This window comes from Orcinus orca, chromosome 5, assembly GCF_937001465.1.
Source record: "Orcinus orca chromosome 5, mOrcOrc1.1, whole genome shotgun sequence".
Taxonomy (NCBI): Eukaryota; Metazoa; Chordata; class Mammalia; order Artiodactyla; family Delphinidae; genus Orcinus; species Orcinus orca.
Window position 1 is genome coordinate 22,440,882 of NC_064563.1, and position 21,833 is coordinate 22,462,714.

The 21,833-nt window shown below is 43.8% G+C and overlaps 1 long non-coding RNA gene across 1 annotated transcript in view; it reads left to right on the forward strand.

The window, feature by feature from the left end:
* The window catches only part of LOC125964401 (uncharacterized), a 315,305-nt gene that overhangs the window by 1,090 nt on the left and 292,382 nt on the right, over positions 1-21,833 (forward strand). The window lies entirely within an intron of this gene.

Genomic DNA, 21,833 nt, shown 5'->3' on the forward strand with positions numbered 1-21,833 from the left:
TTATGCACTTTCCTGTCACGAACCCGCGGCTCTGGGATTCGGTTTTGTGGTTTGAATAATATTATTGGTCTGCTGTATATTTCATGACACCAATATTTAGGCACCCGGACAGAGTGGTCGTTCATTCAAGCACTAAACAGCGACTTGCAAGCATCTGCCGTGAGCCAGATTTTATTTATTATTTTTAGGTCACCCCCTACTCAGGAAAGTGGAATAAACACGTGCTGCGCCAAAGGTTGGGCAGAGGTGATCCACATGTTGGCAAACACGTCTTTGCCAGTTATTGCCGAGGAAGCCCAGAGAAATTGACTTAGGCAGCCAGAGAGAAGTTGACAAGAGAGCTAGCTGATCGCGGAGCGGAGGCGATTTTTTCATTAGCAGGCGCGACTCCTGCGCTTGGGTCTGGCGGGGCGAGCATATAAAATGCAACTTTTGCCCCATTGGTTCGCTAGGTGAATTAGCACATACTGGGACTGAACAGTCCTTGACCTTTGCCTTTATGTTTGCACAAATGTTTGCCTAAAACACAATCGGCCTTGACAAGGGAGCATGCTACCGTGTGACACTGCCTATTCACCAGATAGATGTTCCCTGCCACACACGACCCAGAGCAGCCTTTTAAATAGCTTAGGTATTTGTACAAACCGTATAAATTAATGTCGGATGATTGCTAGTTGCTGGTTAAATAGAAGACAATTTGGGTGTGGGATACACATCTCTCTCTGGTCTTTTTTTTTTTTTTTTCCTTCAAAAAAGTCGATAAGATAATCAGGAGACAAAATTGGTAGTGGCGGAAAGTTTATATTTGGGGGAATCAACAGATTCTAGTTTGATCACATCTATGGCACAAGACTGTAGTTGTCTTACAAATGACTTTTCCACAAGGATGGAGAGTAGATGGAGGGAGAGGAATGGTGGGGAGAACTGAGGGACTAATGCTCAAGACAGTTGGTAATGGGGAGGTTTGGGAAATGAACCCGAAGATCCTGGAGGATTTATTGTTCCTGGAGGAGCCATGAGAGTCCAGAAGCTCTTGGGGCCCCTGGGAACCCTGTGGGACTGGGGAAGTTTTCCCAATTCCTGAGCTTTATGGTTCTGAATACTTCCTCCAATAAAACTAAATACTTTAGCAGGTGGAGAAAAACATCTTGTAAAAGTCTAAAATTGGTTTAAACCCTCTTTTTAAGCCCCGCATTGTAGATCAGAAATGATTTAGAGGGCTGGGCTGCCTTTCTCTGAACTTTGACATAGAGGAAAAAATGAACTTCCCTTGGCTGTGTTTTCTAGCTGGGTTCAGAATTTTCCACATTCCTTTCTTTACCATCAAGGTGGCAAAACCTCACCAATTTCTACGGCTTAATTTCTGGGGCAGATAGAGCTGCAGAAACGCAGAGGACAAATTAAAAAGAACAGGGTCATTTGCAGTACTCTCTTTAAGGAGTGTCATTCCTTTGGGTGAGAGGAGTGCTTACTTTGTTCCAAAAGGGTGGAGTTGACCAGGGCAGCACCAACTCATGCCACGACCCGGGTATGAAGATTTTAATGTCTGAGAGCCTCTATGATTTCTCCAAACACTGGCCAGGTCTCTTTCAGGTTTCTTTTAACCGTCTGCAGGTGGAGAGGAGGGTGGGTCACCAGTTCTCCTTGGAAGCCCCTTCTCATGGTCTCTGGGCAGAATTTACTTTCTCTCCCTGGTAGGCTGTGGGTCAGAGCAGGGGGAAGTTTGCTTAACAAAAGCTTTGTTCCACATAGAATTTTGGTGTAGCACAAAAGTAGCAGAAAGGTATAAACAAGTCCAGAATGCAAAAGAGAAAGGTATATTTGAGAACAAGCACCTTGCAGAGAATTGGAATCAGGAGAGGCTTAAAAGAATAGTAGACATAAGTGATATAGAAGAAAATGAAGGAGACTACCTCTATTTTTGAATAATTTCCCCTTAAGAATTTTTTCATGAATAGGTAGATTTGTTAGTTTATCCTTATTATTTAATTAATAATGTGGTGGGTCTGAGCCATTTCAAAACAGTTCTGTAAGTTTCACAGAAAAGAATGTGAATGTGTATTTTGACTTTAGGCTTAGAAATGTAGGAAATTGGATACACATAGAAATCATACTTAAGTCCTCAGAGGATATATACTTGTTTTCTTATACTTATAATCATTTTAACGATTTTAAAAAAATTGTTTCATTTAAAAGTAAAACGACTCTAGGTATTCTCTTTTCTCTCCCTGCCCTTCTCACCCATTCCCCAATCTTTTAGAGACTTTAGAAATTAAAGATATAGAAATGCACATTTTAGGGCTCTGTCTTTTGAGATATTCTACAATGACATGGAGGAAGCAAGGCAGTAACATGTTTCTAGCCTCCAGCAATATGTTTCCAGCCATCCTATAGTTGTACTTAGAAGTGTACATGTTGTAGATGAAGTTTGTTCGGGCTCATGGGTGAATTGGGACCTAGAATCCACAACCCATGATAATGAATAGAAAAGACTTAGGTTCAAGTCTAGTTGTTGTAAAAATCAGTTTAGGAATTCAAGAAATTTCCAGTTTGCTTAGTTTTAAATAGATAACATCTAACACATCTAGTTAGAAAAAATATCTGTTATATAAAATATATTTCACATATATTCTAGCTATCAAAAATTCTTTAGGTTATGTGTTCATTTAGTTATTCAAGTATAATGAATCAAATTGAAGAGAGATGATCAATTCGATCTATTGCTGGACGACATCTAGAAAGTGTGCATTTCTGGCCAAAGCTAAAATACCATTAAATATTTATACTGTGAAATCTGTAGGTGGTTTTATCTGGCAGTGTTCAAGACAACATATAGTAATTTATTGATACAAATGAAGACACAGCATAATTGCCAAAAGCATTCTTATTCAAGTGAATAACACAACTCTAATGGAGAAGGAGGACAATTTTTTATCATTTCTGAAAATAATAGAGCTTTTATAGTAATGTTATTTTCCTTAGAGCAAAAGAAAATATGTAAAATTAGTTTATAACTATATTTGAGAAATTAAGGTTAACTGGTTTATTCTTCTGAGTTGAGTAGTTCAGAAAATCTCTGCTGAAAATTTATTTGCATATGAAATTCACATTCATTAAAGGTAAAATGATTGCATTTGGCTGACACTAAAACTGTAACATCTTTTAGATGGTTCTATAGTATTCATTAACTTCTGTTAATAATATTCTTACTGACAACTATAAAATGACATCTGCCAGAATCTGTGAAAGTTTTTATTTTACTCTGCAGTGAGATTAAAGTGAAAAAGAAAAGTTAGGTTTCAGGTGCTGGAGATAGCACCCCAGACTTTCCTCCCATTCTATCCCCTCACAGATAATTCTTTTCCACTAATATGTGCAGAGATGGTTTATATTGTCTTAATAATCCTCAAAAATTACTTGCTATTAAATTCCATTCTACCCAGCGCGTGAAATCTTACAGATGGTTTGGAGGCATGTGAATTTTACTATTAACGACCGAACTTGAGTTGAAATAGCCCAAATATGCCACCTCCAGGCATTGTGTTTGTGCATGTGAATAGTCAGGCTGTGTTAAAGTCGGGGTTCAGAGACCACCTGGTTGGTGACAAGTCTAGGTTTTCTTGGTACAGAAAAAGAGAGTCCTTCTCACCTCCATCTTGATACACAACCTCTGACCAAATAAATTGTGCTCCTATTTCCAACGCCTATTGCATCCGACATCAGGCCCTAATAACCTAGTCCTGGCAAAGAGAACAGCGAGGCTGGGGCAATACTGAGCCGGGCTTGGGTGCCAGAGGGCATTTGGAAGGGGCCACGCCAAGCTTCGCCCAAGAAGTGAGATTTAAGACCTGGATAAGCAGAGATTGTTCCTATGGACAGTCGTGGAAAATCCCGGACATCGAGCAGTCTGGGCCCCCATTTTAATCCTTTCTTTCTTTCTTTCTTTTTTTTGTTAAAGTTGTGAATTCAGAGTTAAGGAGAAGGGAGCGGTAAAATCATCAGAGGGGCGCGCAGGGGCCCAAGCCCCGGGCCCCGGGCAAGCGCCCACACCTGCACGGTCTGGGAACCACGTTCCCACCTGACATTTCAGGAGTTCCCTTAATTTGCCAGCAGCGCTCAGCGGAGCGCCTGCGTTAATCAGTTACTCTCAGACGCACATCCCCCCAGGGAGCGAGCGAGGTGGGTACAGCGAGCGTGCGGAGAGGTGGGGCTCCCTCTCGGCTTTATCTCAGTGCCGGCTGGTGGGGGAGCGAGGGGCCGGGAGTAAGGTTCTCCTGGCTCCCGACGCGGTCGCTCACGCTTTTCGGATCCCTGTTCATTTGCATTCCCCGCCCCCCGCAGCAGCCCGTGAGACCAACCCTGCACCCCGGCCGGCTCCAACCTCCCCACTCAGCTTCTCCGACACCTCAAACCCTCTCACCCTTTCCTACCGCCTCAGTCCTTCACATACCCTCTCCTTCTCACGCTCCTTCCCAGCTCTCCCCAGTGCCCCCCACCAGCCCTTTGACTTTTTTCTTCCTCTCACCCCCTTCCACGCAAACCCACAAGCTCCGCATATGTCCTGCACTCTCCTTACTCCTCTCACCTGTCTCATACTCTTCACCACCTCACCCCCCTTCGCGCCATACCCCGTCATACTCCTACACACCCTCTCACAACCCCCTAGACTCCCCTTACCCTCTGACCTCTGCACCTCCCTGATCCTTTTACATCGGTCACTCCGCTCTCCTGCCTTCACACCTCATGCTCCACACTCCTCACATGCCTCCTGGCATTGCTCCCACTTCGTGTACCCGCTTGATTCGCATCTCCCACACTACTCACGCGTACCCCATACTCAGACTCCTACTCTCACTCAGGTACACAAGCCATCCCCTCAAACTGCTTTTCGCAGTTTTTGAGGTATTTGAGCACCCCTCTCTCTGTTTTGGAGAAGCTAACTTCCAGCCTCTTGCCCTCCAATCCCTCCTCCCTCCACACCAGAGGTTAGTATCTCCCCTGTCCCGTTCTGGACTTGTCTTTAGAGAAGAGGACATGGCTGCCTCCGTTTTCACCCATGAGGAGCAGCTGGAAGCCAGTCCTCTGATTTGGCTTCTCTGCTCTCAGTTTTCAGCTTCAGGGAGCTTTTCCTGGACTCTCCTTCCAGATTTGTCTCCCGAATTCAGAGACACAGACTCAAAAGTGTAACCTTTCCATCATCAGGGTGGGAGATAGGGTCCTTTAAACTGATGGTTCTTCAACTCGATCAAGCTTCAGAATCACTCAGTCTGTTAAAAAACAAAACAAAATAAAACAACCAGAGATTGCTGGGCCCCACCCCCAGAACTTCTGATTCAGTAGACCTGAGATAGAACCAGAGAATTTGCATTTCTAATGAGTTCCCAGGTGCTGCTGAGGCTGCTGCTCTGGAAGCACATTTTGAGGAAATTTAATGTCTCAGCAGTATGAAGGGAATCCTGTTGTCCAGTTAGAAGACAGAGGGAGGTCCAAAGAACATAGACATTCAAGAGCAGAATGGTGCTGTCTAGATGGGAATAGTGCACTAAACTTTGCCCAAGCCAGAAGATACTTTGGAAGTGTGAATTCATTCTGATGAAGGTTTAGTTTCTCAGAAAATGACCAAATCATCTTCATGGTTAGGGCTTCTTCCATGAGAGGAAGGGGAAAAAGAAAAACAGGTTGTGTCCAGGACACGTCTTTTTCCTAAGCTCTCAGTGTACATTTTTCATGAGGCTAATGGTGCTTAGAACTGGGGGGAATTGGGTCTTGGGTCACTGAAATGCTAGTCACTCTGGGTAGCTTTACTGTTTGTGAGCCTTGGGGTGTGTATGTGTGTTAAAGGGTTTGCTGACTACCTTTGTGGTTAAGCTTCATTCTAAATGGATAGGAGGACTCGGGCCCTACAGAATTACCTTCTCTAGCCTGGGTAGTGGTTACCATGGTTACTTCCTGGTCCTTCGCCATCTGCTTGTGAAGAAGCATCATAGACCTCTCCCTTCGGTCCTTCTTGAAGGCTGGAACGTGGCCCAGAAACTTTTAGCCAGTTCATGTTCTAGGGAATGGTTGTCTTAATTTACTTGGAACTGCAAATGTATGTGTATAAAGGAGGAAAAACATAAAAAAAAGAAAATCCCTCAAATTCAACTTTCTTAGTGTGGATATGTGTGTGTCTATATGATATGCTTAACCAGTTAGAGAATACGTACCATAAGCAGTTATGATGCTAGGCAATAGTTTATTTTAGATTTGGGTTTACTTGACAATATAAATCCCCAATCCTGGTCACTTGGGTCAAGAATATCTCTGTACATTTGCTCCCAGCTGATTTGGCCAACTGTTTTCAATCTCATTTTCTCTAGGTTTAGTGACCAAGGCAGAAATTTCTAGTCTGCCTTTGGCGACTATGGGTCTGGTCTAGGGATTAGAGTTCTGTGATCTTGACTAGAGTTTGTATAGCCCTTTCTGAGTTCATAAATCCTTAGCAACACTTCAACACCCCCAAATTTCCCATCGTATCTCCTCATGTTACAAATAACTATACTGTTCCAATATGCATTAGGAAAAACCTAATTGTAGTAACATGTTTCTCTTATAATCCTGTTATTAAAAATGACTGGAATTTTGCTAATGCATAGCTTTTTTTCCTGGTTTGAAAAAAAAGTTAATCTTGTCAAACGTCCCTTTGCTAGCACATTTTCTTAGTTGTATTCTAGCCCAAAACATTACAGACATTACTAAAATGTTTCAAGCGATCAGCAGCATACCAGCTCCTTGAGAAATGCTGTTAGACATCAACTACCGAAACAATCCAATCATGCAGATTTTTAAAGATTTCAAGTTGGTCTTGCTTTCCTTTCTCCCACTATAAGATCTCTGTATATTATTCTCTATTTTATTGAAAATTGGAGCTTTACCCGATTTTATTTTATTTTATTTTAAAATAAATTTATTTATTTTTGGCTGCGTTGGGCCTTCGTTGCTGCGCTCGGGCTTTCTCTAGTTGCAACGAGCGGGGGCTACTCTTCATTGCGGTGCACGGGCTTCTCATTGCAGTGGCTTCTCCTGTTGCGGAGCACAGGCTCTAGGCACGCGGGCTTCAGTAGTTGTGGCACGTGTGCTCAGTAGTTGTGGCTCGCGGGCTCTAGAGCGCAGGCTCAGTAGTTGTGGCGCTCGGGCTTAGTTGCTCCATGGCATGTGGGATCTTCCCGGACCAGGGCTCAAACCTGTGTCGCCTGCTTTGGCAGACGGATTCTTAACCACTGTGCCACCAGGGAAGCCCCCAACTTTATTTTAAATTGGAGCTTTTAAATATAGAAAGCCAGAGGTTGACAAAGGAATTGGATACTTAATATTTAATCCAAACTGAGTAGAATTTTGAAGTATATAAAGTTCACTTATTAACTTTAAATTGAGATGAATGTAATACAAACCTATTTGTGTTTTCTTCTATCTAACTAGAATATTCATTGGGACAAAATCAATCTATAAACATGTTGTTTGCGTATTAGACCCAGATGTAACCAGTTCAATTAATATTGCTACTATATTTAAGTCGTGAGTGATGAAAGTATTATCTAAAGAAATGCTTCAAGTATCTCAAGGTTGAGGTTCTTACAGTGGTCTTGGTATGGGGAAAATGGCCCAGGTATGTTTTGGCTCAGAGATGTCTCTCCAGAAATATATTGTGGCAAATGACATCTGACCATTATAATAATATTGTTACTGTCACGTTGGGGAAAAAACCTCGCTGAATTTAGTGTCCATTTACAGATGGTTTGGCATTTCCCCCAACTCTCTAATCATCCTCTATGACAAAGTATGGCTGTTGATTGTTTCTTGACTTCTGGTGTCTAACCATTCCCTCCGGGCTGGGTAAACCCCTCTTCTGCCCCCTAGCGGAGGGTTTGACGGTGCACCAGGAGCAGGACAACCAGTGATTATTTATGGATCCGCTGCTGTGTGCCAAGCACTGTGGAGGAAGCTGAAGAGTGTCCAGATCTGGGCAGAGTCCACTGCCACGCAGGGGCTTTGTAAGATGCTTTAGGATTGAGCTTATATTCTAGCTTTGGGTCCTTGTAGCTCCTCACCTGGGGGTCTCTTCAGAACCCTGATCTCACCCATGTTGCACTTGGAGCCTGACAGGATGCATCTCTGGCCACCAGAAGCTCCTAGCTACAGCCAGTTTGAGACGGAAAGTCTGGCTGCCCCTTGGCGGGCCCGGTTATAATTTGCGTCCTCGTGTATAGAGCTGTCCAGTTTGACCTGTAGTTACAACCAATCCTGGATCAGTATTGTCAGACCTCGGTTCCACCACACTCTGTTTGAAGAGCCCCATTTTGTGCAGTGGCAGCCACAACAAAACCCAACTTTCCTCTGTGACTTTGTTCTTTTGATTTTTAATAGATCAAAGACGTGGAGGGAGGAAGGAAAAGCAGGGGAGGGGGAAAAAGAGAGGGGGTAGGGATTGTTGTCGTGTCAAGATGCAGCGCCCATTTGAGGCCACTAGCCCCATTAGAAGGGAAAAGTGCACGTAAAAGGGCGAGAAACCTGCGCTCGGCGCGGCATTGTTCGGGAGATCCGAGCTGCGGCGGCTGCCGCCACCACCATACAGTAGAGTCACCATGGCAACGCAACCTGCTGCTGCCGCCGCCAAAGTTGAAGGCGCTTGAAAGGGCTTGAAGAGACCAGAATCACAACCCTATTTCAGTTCCCCGTGAACAACGGGGCGAAAATGAAGCAGAGAAAGAAAGGAGGAGGAAAGGAAGAAAGAGAGGACGAGGGGAAGGGGGGGTGGGGGGGAGAGAGTGAGAGACAGAGGGAGAGAGAGAGAGAGAGAGACACGGAGAGAATACGAATGAATGAGGGAGCGAAAGAGAAGAGAGAATATGAGAGAGAGGGAGGGAGGGGGAAGGCCAAGAGAACCCCCCCCAGGCCAATGAATGCTGGCATTGTCCCTTCTTTTTTGAATCCGATTTACCATATCATAACCCCCAGGAAGAAGAAAACATCAATATCCCGAAGGAATGGAGATGTTTCTATGGAAAACCTAAGAATTTTAGTCCATAACAGATCTGGTGTAAAAAAAGATCAAAGGCAGAGCTCCCTGGAGTATAGATGCGTCTCTGAATTAAAGATAGACGACGCAGACTACAAAGTACTTTTTTCTTCTTTATTTAGTCCTCTGTTTCCATTTCAAGGGAGGAACTAGCCTCGTCATATCTGAGCTAGACCGTCATTGAGAACACGGTCTTGAAGGGGAATAAAAGGAGGAGTGAGAGAACCAGGAACTCTGCTTCCCCTGCCCCAGCCTGGTTTCCAACCATCTTCCAGAGTGGGTGTCAGAGGAGGCATCCTCCTGGCCCCCCTCGCAGAAGGAGCTCCTGGCAAAAATCCACCCTCACTCAGTCCTACAGGGGCACTTAGGAAAAATGAGATCTGCTGAAATTAGGGGGAAGGGGAGTTGTGTCAGGCTGGCTTCTTGCCTCACCAAATTAAGCTCAGGACAATCAAGGTCGTGGTATGCAGTTCTGGGGTGCAGAGGAGACAGCAGGAGCTTTAGACCTAGATGTGGACTGGGGTGCGGTATAGAACACCCTGGGTCTGGGGAGTTTAGGGCAGCCCCACTAGTTGTCTTTGCAGTTGTGGGTTCCTGGCAGCTCTTCCAAGAGAGAGGCTGGCCAAAGGGGAAGACTTTCAGAGGGGCAGTTCAGTGAGGTACCTCCTTCCTTATAGCCCCTTAATTTGCACATCTAAGAAACAAATTCTAAATGTTTTTCGGATACTCTTGGCAAGAAAGACTAGATGACTTCCACTTTTCCTTTTTAAATCTAAGGCAAGTTGCAAAGTCAGGGCTGGGGATTCCAGGGTGTATCAGTAGAAGAGCATGGAAAGGAATAGACCAGCAGCAGTCCTAGATGAATGTCTTGTTCACGTGCACAAAGAGAATTCTCTGGCCTGGCCTGCGCTGGGTGTGTGCGTGTGCGTGTGTGTGTGTGTGTGTGAGTGTGTGTGTGCGCGCGCGCGCGCGCGGGCTCTGACAAGGGCTGCTCCCATCCGCGGAGCTGCTTGTGGGCTTGCTGTCCTTCTTCAGGACCTTGTGGCTGGGACATTAAAACGATAAATTTTCAAAAGCTGGAGACTCTCCGCTTCCTCCGGAGAGAAGCGAAGAAAATCAGCCAGAAGGCCTGGACGTGTGTGTGGGGAGCTAAGCCTCCAGAGGCCGTGCGCCTTTGCCCCGCGAGTGCCCCCTTCAATTTCTCCAAAGCCAACGCCAGCAGACGAATATTAGAGAAGTCAATTAAGCTGTTTGCAAACACGCGAGGGCCGGAGCGGACCACGGAGGGGAGAAAGCCTGTTCCCCGGGTGGGATCAGCATCTGTACCGGCTGCCAGCGGCCCCAGGGTCAGGCCCGACACTAAGTAAACAGTGCCGCGGCCGAGGGGCTCCTTTGTAGCGACCGCAGCTGTCCAGCCGCGCATTGTCTGGCCAGGGCTGGAGACTCCTTCGCTGCCCCGGCGCCACCTCTGTGCACAAAAAACAGACCAGAGCGGGCTGCACACATCACCTCCCATCTCCCCCTAGGCCGCCAGGGCTTGTCTTCTGTCTCTCCTTCAGCAGCCCAGCCTCTCTGGACATTTTTGCTCCTTAAGTAACTGAGCACGGGTGCAAAAAATCCAGACCCTGGGGAAGAATGGGGTGGGGGTGGGTGAAGGCAAAAAGACCCCCTCCCTTCCCAAGAATGGGGGTGAGAAGTACATTATTACAGAACAAAGAAGGTTGGAAATCCCGATAAACCTGAAAGCAAGAACTATCTTGTTAAACAGGGGATCTGTTTATCCTGAGTTGTCTGTCTTGGATAAGTTGGTGTATGTGTCGGAAGACAGAAAGCGGGGGCGGGGTGGGGAGGTGGAAGGGACTAGGTAGTACCATTCCCTGAACTGTGGGGTAAGATGGTTGGTCTCGGGTCTTGGGCTCACTCAGGGGACGCGACAGAAATGCCCCAAGGGTTTAGCCGCCTGGGTGGCACTTTGCAGGCCTGAATTTCTGCTAAGGATGAAAATCGAAATTACAACACTCTCTCCCCATAACACCTGCTCTCCCCCCCACCCAGCAAGGGTGGGGAGGGTGCTGGAAGCACTGGGGAGGGGTAAAGGGAGCACAGGATCCAGAGTTTTAAACTGGTGTTGTCCGGTTCAAACTCTCCCAGGGCAACAGGAGGAGCTTGCTAGCGTGAAATGACTTCTCCCTCCTAGAGCCCAGAGCAAGAGGGGTTGCAGGCTGAGGGGAAATTTGCCGAACAGCTAGAACTTGATGGAAGTACAGGAGTGGCTCCTGAGATGACGCCTATTGCAGCTTCCAGACCCATCGCCACCCAAACACGTTCTTCGGACTCTGTGGCTCCCACTCAAGAGGGATCTGTGGGACACACTTCTTGGAATTACGTTTTGAGCGGCCAAGTCCAAGGCCTGTCCAGCCGTCTGGGGCCAGCCTTTCGGGCCCTCACTGAACCCAAAGTCAACAAAGTGTTTCAGATCCTCAGAGAGTCAAACGTGAGCCGCCTGAACCAGAGTGATGCACAAGTCCAGAGCTGTGGCTAACGACACTTGCCAAAGAGTCAGCCACTTACCTCCTTGCTCTGGGGGAAAAAAAAAAAAAAGTGTTGGCTGCACTTCTCTTGGTGTTTGGCGCTAATTCCCTCATGATCCCTTTTCTCCATTTCGAGAAAAAAAATATTAAATTCCATTTTGAATAACAACGGTCTCCCGGACATTGGAGAATAAGACCATTCATCTGGCTTAGGAAGTTGGAGGCAAAAGGGTACCAAAAATTTAAAACGCTGTCAGGGTGTTGCTGCTGAAAAATCCTCTAGCACCTGACTGAATAAAAACCTTTGACTCTAGAGAGTCAAGTGCTTCAAGCACTCAAGCTCCTGCTACGGCTCCAACAGTGCTCAAGAATTTGTATTGTTTTCAGCTTTTTTTTTTTCTTAGACGACCGAGAGAATAGTAGAGGGTGAAGTGAAGGCCAGAGTTTTGAGAAGCAGAAGCTACAAAGTTCCTGAGATACAAGTGTGCGGACGGGAAGCCTTGAGGTCCCAAGCCCATCCAAGCTGAATCGTCAAAGTTTAATTAACACGAAGAATGAATGAGTTTTAAACATTCTGACATTGGCTCTAATTGCTTTTGTGTGTGTTTTTATGTGTGTAAAAGGTTTGTTTGGGGAGGGGGTGTGGAACCTCAAACCAACTACCGGATTCCAGGAAGTCTGTCTTCCTGTTTCCCTAACCAGGAAAACTGTAGGAATTAAAAGGAAACTTTTGAATGAACGCCCGCGCCTCCGGCCCCGGCCCGCTGGGGAGGGGATGCGGCAAGCTCATTTTTTCTTGTCAGTCAGTGCAGAGTCCTGTGGACAGATGACAAGGGGACCGCGAGCCTCCCAGTACGGTCAGGTGTGAAGAAGCTTTCCAGCAGCCCTCTTCTCAGAACACTTATTTGCAACTTGCAGGGTTTTGTTTTTCATTTTTGTGTTTGTTTGGTGAGACATTTGCCGAGGACAACTCCGATGGCAAATCGTTCCTCAGGCGGTGGTCCAGATTCTTCAAATAGCTGGCGCTCGGGGGCGCGTGTGGCAGAAAAGACTGGAAGCCCCGCCAAGCGATTCAGCCTCAACTCTCCAGACGCTGTGCTTGTCCTCTACGTTGGATGCGAGCCTGCCCTGCTTGCGGGGCTCCCCTATGAATTGGAAAGGATGTGGGGAAATATTGGGTAATGGTGCCCCATCCCCAACAAATACACAGGGTAATTAAAATGACACAGATGCTGGTGTTGGACTTTGCAGTTTCTATGATCATTAAAGCCAGAGACTTAAAAAAAAATCTTAATTAAGGCTAATGACGGAGCTTTTCTTCTCCTGAATAGTTGGCGGGTTAAACCAATTAGACACATTCATCAAATTCTTTCCACCAAGTTTTTAGAGACATTAGGATATGTTCTCAATACTGCGCAGAAACTCGCCCGAATGGCTTAGCTGCAGGGCAGGAGGGAGACTCCCCGACGCAGGTTAAGGAAAAGTGTTCCCTCCATCCCATCCCAGGAGACCTTTTGTGCCGGGGCCGGAGGGTTCAAGCATGGCTTTTTCTAGCGTAGCACTAGTCCTTTTCTCGCCCAACTTCTGTCCCAAAATGTCTCTTAAAATTCACGAAATTTCCATTCTCAAAGTCCCTCCGAGTGGTCAAGATTCCTGGATGCGGGAGTGTTTGGCAAAATCTAACTCTTCTTGGAGCAGAATAGAGCCTAGAAAAGGCCAGACTTAAGAACCCTGAGAATGGAAGTCGAATAACAGGAGAATCGTATTAATTCTCCTTTTGCACTTCCCCAGAATCTGCTGCGGAGGCCCGGAGAGGTGTTTTGAAGGGGGCCAGATTTGAGGGGCAGGGGGGAGGAGCTGCAGGGGGAAACGAGTCTGGAGGACCTCCCCACCCAACCCCAAGTACTGAGAGCCACAATAACCTGGCCACACCAGGTAAGCCCGCCTCGGTGCCAGACGATCGTCCTGAGCAGATTTAAGACCATTTCCTCAAGTTGGAACTTTGACCCAGCCTAGCCAGGAGAAGTTGAACTTCTAGGGAGTTTTCCCGTGGCCTGCGCTGTCTCAGCCTCCTCTGAAATAGAAGTACCAGCTGTTGGCTCAGACCCGGTGCAGTCTGCTAATTTGATCAAGGACTTCCCTTCCATTGCCACGGGAGTGATAGGTATCTCTCAAGCTTGAATTTGTGGGGAAGAAAGAGAGACGAGTCAATGCGCTAGGTTCCTACTTCTGGGGGCCACAGGCTTTTCAACAACTGGTGAAAGAGAGTGGAATGAGGCTTCAGAGCCGATCCTGGTATCTAATATGCACCATCTAACGTGTGCCCATAGGTGTAATATTTTTATGTATGTATATTCGCATTATCTATAGATATTTCTATATCTATTGTATATTTACCTCACCTAATACCACCTTACTTGATGTATATTAACGTATGCTTTCATTTTCTTTTTATACCAGAGTACATTAAATGACATATGTATGTATATTATGTGGTGTATGTTATATATTAGGATTTATATGTATAAATGGTGATACATATTATAGTAGATGTGTATTGCCATTTGGGAACTATATTGTATATAAGAGATGATAATAAAATTGCATGTAGGGACCAACATTATCTAATAGGAAGCGGATTATAAATTGGGTGATATATACTAAACTGGAGACATATGCACATGTTTTTAGAGGGTGTATTTACAAGTTTGCACGATGCAGAGTGAAACCTTTTGAGCTCTAACCCTAGCTGGCCGAGACCAAAACAAGCACCTTCTTATTCATGCTACTCCTACCTTCCCGCATCACCTCCACTACCTTGAAATAAATAAGAAAATCACAGAAATAGGTAGACAAGCAAAACACTCCAGCCTCCTCCCCACCGGGCCCCTTGGCCTCAAAGCTAGTTTCTTTGGGTTTTGAGTTTGGTTCAAATGTTCCCTCCGCATGGCGACTTTCGAGGACCAAATTCTGGGGTTCTGAGACCCCGGGACAAGGAGAGCTGGGCAAAAGGCGTGACTCAGCCCTAGTCCTGCCACCGGGAAACATGGTAGTTGACTCTGCGAGGAGTAACATTCAAGGTGAGAGCCAGCATTTAGACTGTTGGGCATGTGAGCACAGTTCCTCGGTGGATTTTTCTTTCTTTTTTTTTTTTTTTTTAGAGCTAGCGGTTCTTGAATGTGAGTCTGTGACAGGTTGCAAGTGAAGAGGGGAGCAGGGGAGTGGAAAGTTTACACAGCTCCCATTTGCAAGAGGAAAAACTTTTTGAACTCTCCACGCAGATGGTGCCAATCCGCCTGTAATCATTTTCCAGCTCCTCCGGAAGCTGCTCTCGAAGCGAAGCCCCAAAGTAAATAAACACCCTCTTCCCCGCTCAAAGTCATGCCTTTAAAGGGAACACCGTCGGCCTAATTACGCTTGAATTATGCAAGGAGCTCGGCGGAGGATGGAACTTTAGACAAATAATTGCGCCATTGTGTGCCGCCGGCGAGCCCGCGCGGCCGCCCTCCACTTTTCATCACTCCGCGCTCCGAAGGCGGCGGGGCTCGCAGCCACCTGAAAACCGCCGCCGGGGGCCGAGCCAGAGACTCCTGCCTAATTAACCTACTTTTCCACCCGGTGGATGTCAAGATTTCAGAAAAAGGGTTGGCGGAGGAAAAAGAGGGACACCGGGGTTTCTCCCCACCCCCCCACCCCTCCCTGGAGTCGAAGCAACTTTGCTTTGCCAAGTGTTGTGATTCCTTGAAAGCTTTTGCAATTCAGGCAAAAAGCTTGAGATGTCCAGGGAATTGCTTGGAAAAACTTCCTAGACTATTAGGGGAGCCTTGAGTAGACTGAACGTTTTGGGAAATGAAAGCTTTGTCTCTGTTTAAGTAGTGATCCAGTAAATCAGCGTGGTCAAACAAGTTGTCAAAAGTGGGGAATAAACGGAGAAAATGTGGAGACCCCCCCCCCCCAGTAATCTCTAGAGGGAGAGTTGATTTTCCAAATGAGAATGCATTTAAATTCACTTCAGATATAATTTCCTGAATGAGTAGCTAAAGTTAGGGATTTTAACACAGAGAGAGTGTCCTCTCACAAGTTTGGTGAGGGTCACTCTGCTGATCACCGAGCTACAATTATTTGTGACGTTATACTTACACATCGATTCCCCGTCAAAAGCAGAGATCATCTCCATTTACTTTAATCTGGCTAGGACTGCAACTGTATTTTTAGGACAGGGAGTCACATATTTGGATCATGTGCTCAAAAAAAAAAAATCTGTCTGTAATTACCTTCAAACCTTATGAGTTCATATGGAAACTGTGCTGAAATAATTGAATAACACACTATTTGGCTTATTGAGTATCTTCTTAAATATTTCCTTACATTAGCAAAATTTACAATATACCAGCCGTCTATGAAGGTAATTTTCGAAGAAAGTATATAGGCTTTGAAAGTTACAGAAGAGGAGAGCTGAATGAGCATTAGAACAGAAAACTAAGCATCCTTGTGGACTGTTAGAAAGATTTTCTTTAAAAAAATATAGATGCGTTGCTATTCAATTAGTTGATCCCCTCCAGCTTTAAAAACTCCACAGGACTCTAGCTAAAGGCATACACAAACATTTTCCCAGAGGACTTATGTATGTTTTTTTATTCATGGAGGCCAAGACAACCAGTATTTTATAAGCAGAGAAAAGTAAAGAGTTGGGGGAACTAGTGGAGGTAAAATGCTTCTGAAGTGAGTTCCTGAGAAGCCAGTTCCTGAATAGTGTTCTTTCTTTAGGAAAGTTAGTTATCAGCACACCAATGTTTCAGTGAAAATAGTCAAGATGCCTTGAGTTAATGGGTTATGAATCCCACAATTAAGTGTACTCTTCATTTTGCAGTGATCATTTTTCTATTTACATGCACACAGATAAACGTCTTTATACACAGACATATAGACAAACAAAAACTACACCAAGAAAGATAAGTCATAAATACAAACACGAAAACAGAAATGCCAGGGGCCAGAATTAAAGAACATAGAATTAGAGAAGATGAGGGCTGTGTGCAATGTCAGCTGAGTCTGTGACTCTAGCAAGTGGTAATTTATGAAATCCCACCTGGCTGAATATGTAGGCGTCTTTGGGTAGCCCCTGACTAGGTGACTGGAAAGTGAGCACGAGGCCCTATAACATCTGCTTCCTCTAGAATAAGGGCTAAAATGGGGAAAATTGTTCTAATCTCATGTTAAATGAGCATTTAGCATTCTAGGAGACATGACAGGAGATGTTTATCTATTTTGAATCTATAAAGTAAAATATTTGCATTGATTGCCCCTTTCTCCCTCCCAAACTTCTCTGCATACATTTTTCTGTTTACCTCAAACTCCTTCAAATTTTATGAGCAGTCTCTGATAATCTACATAAACCTTGTACGCCACCCCTTAATCATCACTTTAAAATGAAAGTATATTCATCTTGAATGAATGACCTAATTCCTGGATTATGCAATGATTTAAAACTATTTCTATTGCTTTCAGTTAAATACCTCTGAATTGCTCCCTCTGCAAGTCTCCTTTAATATAAGGCTAAGTTTTAGTTATTTCTGAATATGTTTGTATCATGGTTCTTTGATTAAAAGATATTTTTATCCTCAGTGTTAATTGTGAGTGAAGTTTCCCTAGCACAATAAATATCCGTAGCCCCTGAAATTTCATGAAGTTCTGGTTCATGGCTAGTCAGAGACTCAGGCTATTTTTCTTATAATATTATTGTTATATATTCAAACAAGTGAGTAGACCATTAGTGCATTCATGTAGATGATTTTCTAACAAAAAATCCAACAGAACTATATTTTCCTATTTCTTTAAAAAACACTTTGCTTGTAATGGCTTAATATGCCTTTTCTTTTAGCTCAGACATCCTCTCTCTCTTATGAAGGTTTCAAGGCAAAAATCATAGCACAACCATTGGAATGAAGGATGATAGGAAAAACAAAGTTCCCTTAATATGTGTGGGCTTTGATCTGTGTTTGGTCAGATTGTAAAAAATGCACATAATTGTGTAAGCTTATTGGTGGACTGAGGCAATACTTCAGGCGAGTGGTATCCTTGTATGCTTGGGGATGACAACGGGGAGTTAATTACAATTTCTTTCCCAAAGGAAAAATTTCTCTGTAATACTTGTTTTCAATACCACCAAACCTTGTATTGGAAATATGGGTGTGTTCACATTAATCAACTAAGGTGGAGGAATAAAAAGTTTGTATTATCATCTTACATCATGAAGTATAAATGTGAATTAAATTAAATAATTATTTAAATAGTCAATATGCTATTTTTTTTTTTTGCGGTACGCGGGCCTCTCACTGTTGTGGCCTCTCCCGTTGCGGAGCACAGGCTCCGGACGCGCACGCTCAGCGGCCATGGCTCACGGGCCCAGCCGCTCTGCGGCATGTGGGATCTTCCTGGACCAGGGCACGAACCTGTGTCCCACTGCATCGGCAGGCTGACTCTCAACCACTGCGCCACCAGGGAAGCCTTCAATATGCTTTTAAACATATTAGCTTTATATAGGTATCTGTATACACGCACATACACATATATACACACACATGCACAGATTAAAACAAGTTTATAAGAGTTTAAAATCTTTTTTATAGGTTGTCCATTTTTACAAAAGTAAAGATACCTATAATGAGGTAGTCTTTAAAAACTTGTTTTTTAGTCAAAGTAACAAATGAGAAAATTAACTCTTTGCCAAGGAGTAAGATTGATATAATATGCCACCTTCTCTAATGATCATTTGAGATTTCAATATTTTAGATAGCCTATAGTCTTATTAAATAAGCTTCTCTTGAAGAAGAGAAGGTAGGTATTGGTTGAGCCACACCTTCAATATGTTACTATTTATTAGAAAACATAATATTACATTGCAGCTGACTGGGGATCGGTTTTCTATGTGAGTGTTTTTGTAAATATGGAAAATATTTACTCACAATTAACTCTTTATAGCAACATCTTAACTATTTTCCTACCCCAGTCAACTCAGTAGATGTTTAAAACAACATGGTTTTTTGTATAACACAACTATGAAATAAAAGTAGAACCTACCAAAAGCAGTTTATTCATATTGGCTACAGTGATACTTAGCTCACACTGGACACATTATATTTTGGAGGTGGAGCTGATAGCCCAGAACATGTTGTGGCAGATTATACTGAAATGCTTGGCTCTCAAACCGAGGGTGTAGACAACCCAACTGCATTCTTGAGAGCAGGGAGCCTTTTACCAGCTGCCTGTTTGTTTTTCAGGTGGAGAGTTCACCATCTTTTTCAGTCATGATGAACCTGATGGGTTAAACCCCGTGTCTGGTCTCTGAAAGAGCACTTGGGCCCTTTTAGTTCTGAAAAAGCAAATATCCTTTAAATTTTCTATAGTACTGAGAGTTTAAAAATAAAACCCAGGGCTTCCCTGGTGGCGCAGTGGTTGAGAGTCCGCCTGCCGATGCAGGAGACACAGGTTCATGCCCCGGTCCGGGAAGATCGCACATGCTGCGGGGCGGCTGGGCCCGTGAGCCATGGCCGCTGAGCCTGCGCGTCCGGAGCCTGTGCTCCGCAGAGGGAGAGGCTGCAACAGTGAGAGGCCCGCGTACCGCAAAAAAAAAAAAAAAAAAACAAAAACAAAAACAAAACAACAAAAAAAACACCCAAATATTTCATGTATGGAATTATTCTGATCAGCTCTGTATATATGTGTCTATATATAAATATCTATATGCATGTATATGCATAGATACATATATATGTCAAAAGAATGTTTTTACACTCTCAGAGAGAATCACAGAGGATTAGGCACTTTTGTTGTTTTACTTTTTTATATTGAAATGACCATTTAGAGAACTTTTATAAAATTTAAATAGCCTGAAAGAATTTGAAGAGAGCCATCTACATCTAGCAATATAGTAGGGGAAAGATAGGCATCAAAGCTGGTTGAAACAAAATACGAAACAAAATATGCGTCTAAATGATGACTTCCCATCATTTAGGCAACTTTGGGAATACAATGTGGTATAAGAGAGGCTTGTCCTTGATGGAGATCCAAATATCACTTACATTGGTCCTTTCTTTTACAGATGAAGAAAATGAGGGTCATGGAAATGCACTGATTCTAATCAACATAGCTAGTCCAGGACCAGATCTAGGTCTCCTGGTCTCCATCCAGCTTTTATTCATGGAAGAGGCACATTAATGATGACCGTAATCTCTTTGAAAGGCAAATCTGTGCCTCGGAACAAAATGCTTTGAGTGAAAACAGTGAAACTGAAGTCCTGAGTGTGGACGAAACTTCTTAAGGAAGGCAAGACTAAATTACTCACCAGAAACCTAGTCTATCCTGGAAACCTTGGAATAAGGGTGCAGTAGGTATGACATGGGAGGATGCTATTTTTAGTGGACTCTTATATGAGAGAAAAAGAGGCCCTCGGATGGTCCTTGGCCCATTGAGGGCTGTGATTCCAAGGCTGAAATAAGTGACATGACATAGGCACATACACAAAAGGAGCTTTTAGGAGCCATAAGAGCGAGATTAGTGCCAGAATATGTGAGTAGGTAGGGCTTGCACAAGGACACTATACACAGTAGAAAGTTAGCTCTCAGCACACAATTTAGCACAATTTCGCACAGAATAAATTATCCAAATACTATATGCTTAGTAGTACATAGCTTAAAATATATATACTTCATTATTATTTTATTTTTCTGTATGTTATTTAGGGAGCAAAATGCTCTTTAGTGGTCTAGAAAAACAATGTTGATTGCCTTGTATTTCATTTTAACTCTTTTTTTAAATTGAAGTGTAGTTGGTTTACAATGTTGTCATTTTAACTCACTTTGCAATGATCGACTGAATTAGTAAAATTTTGCCTTAAAAATAACGTATCGTTCCTATTTCTACTCTTTTTTTTTTTTTTTTTTTTTGCGGTGCGCGGGCCTCTCACCGCTGTGGCCTCTCCCGTCGCGGAGCACAGGCTCCGGACGCGCAGGCTCAGCGGCCATGGCTCACAGGCGCAGCCGCTCCGCGGCATGTGGGATCTTCCAGGACTGGGGCACGAACCCGCGTCCCCTGCATTGGCAGGCGGACTCTCAACCACTGCGCCACCAGGGAAGCCCTATTTCTACTCTTTAAACTGAAAACGTTAAGTGCCCCCAAATTAAATCATTTTCCCAGGGAACTTTTGGGAATATTTGACTTATTAATGGCTACACAAAAGACTTTAAATATTACAAGATTTAGAATAACTCTGGGAAAAGATTTTATTATCTGAAATAAGTAAATGTTGATAATTTTCATGCTTTGGCAGTCTAGTGTTTTCATGAACTGACAACAAATATCTGGAATATATAGTTTGAGTTGGGAAAATACTGTTTCTTCTTCCCTACATTTGCCAGTATCTGTCTTATATAATCTAAATTTTTGCTGCACTCTGGGGGCTGGAAATTGGGGAAGATAGGAAATTAGTTTGGGGGGAAAATTGGGTCCCCCTGACCCAAGGTCCTATTAGCTTGAGAATTAGCCTGGCTTTCCTAATACCCAACCTAGAATGGGATATTTACATCAATACCTGTATTGTACATGATCTTTCAAGGATTGAGGATTTTACTTATCTTGCTTGGGTGCTCCTGGGTCACCAGCTTACTTCATCCTTCATTTTTTTTAAATGTGATTCTATTCCATGGCAAAAGATCTTTCTAATTGATGGTATATTAGTGCCACAATCTAGATGTTGTTGAAACCTCTTTTTCAAGGTATTCTTTTTGTTACTCAGAAAAGATACCCCTCTTGCTGTTGGCATACTTTAATTGGAATTCTTTTTGCTTTTTGCTGAGCAATACAGAATTAAGTTGGGGTCATGTAATCAGTGGAAGATATCGGTCTCACAGGATACTGCCACAGAGAGGCAGTATTTGGAATTTTTCACTCAGCAGAAAGATTGACTTGATTTTATTTGGATGTAGGGATAAAGCATCAGAATACAGGAAGGGATTTTTTCATTCTGTCTCTGATGACCAGTGGCCCCTTGCAGAGAGTGTTACATTTTGGATAATATTTAGAGAATGTGGATAGATCGTACAGTGAATTGGACTATAAGTTATTGAAACCACTGAAAACCCAGAGATTTTTATGCATGTGAAAAAGATGAACTAGTAAACACTTGACTATATCACAAATGAAGAAACATAATTAAAAGATTAAACATCATTCCTATAAAAGTATACAAA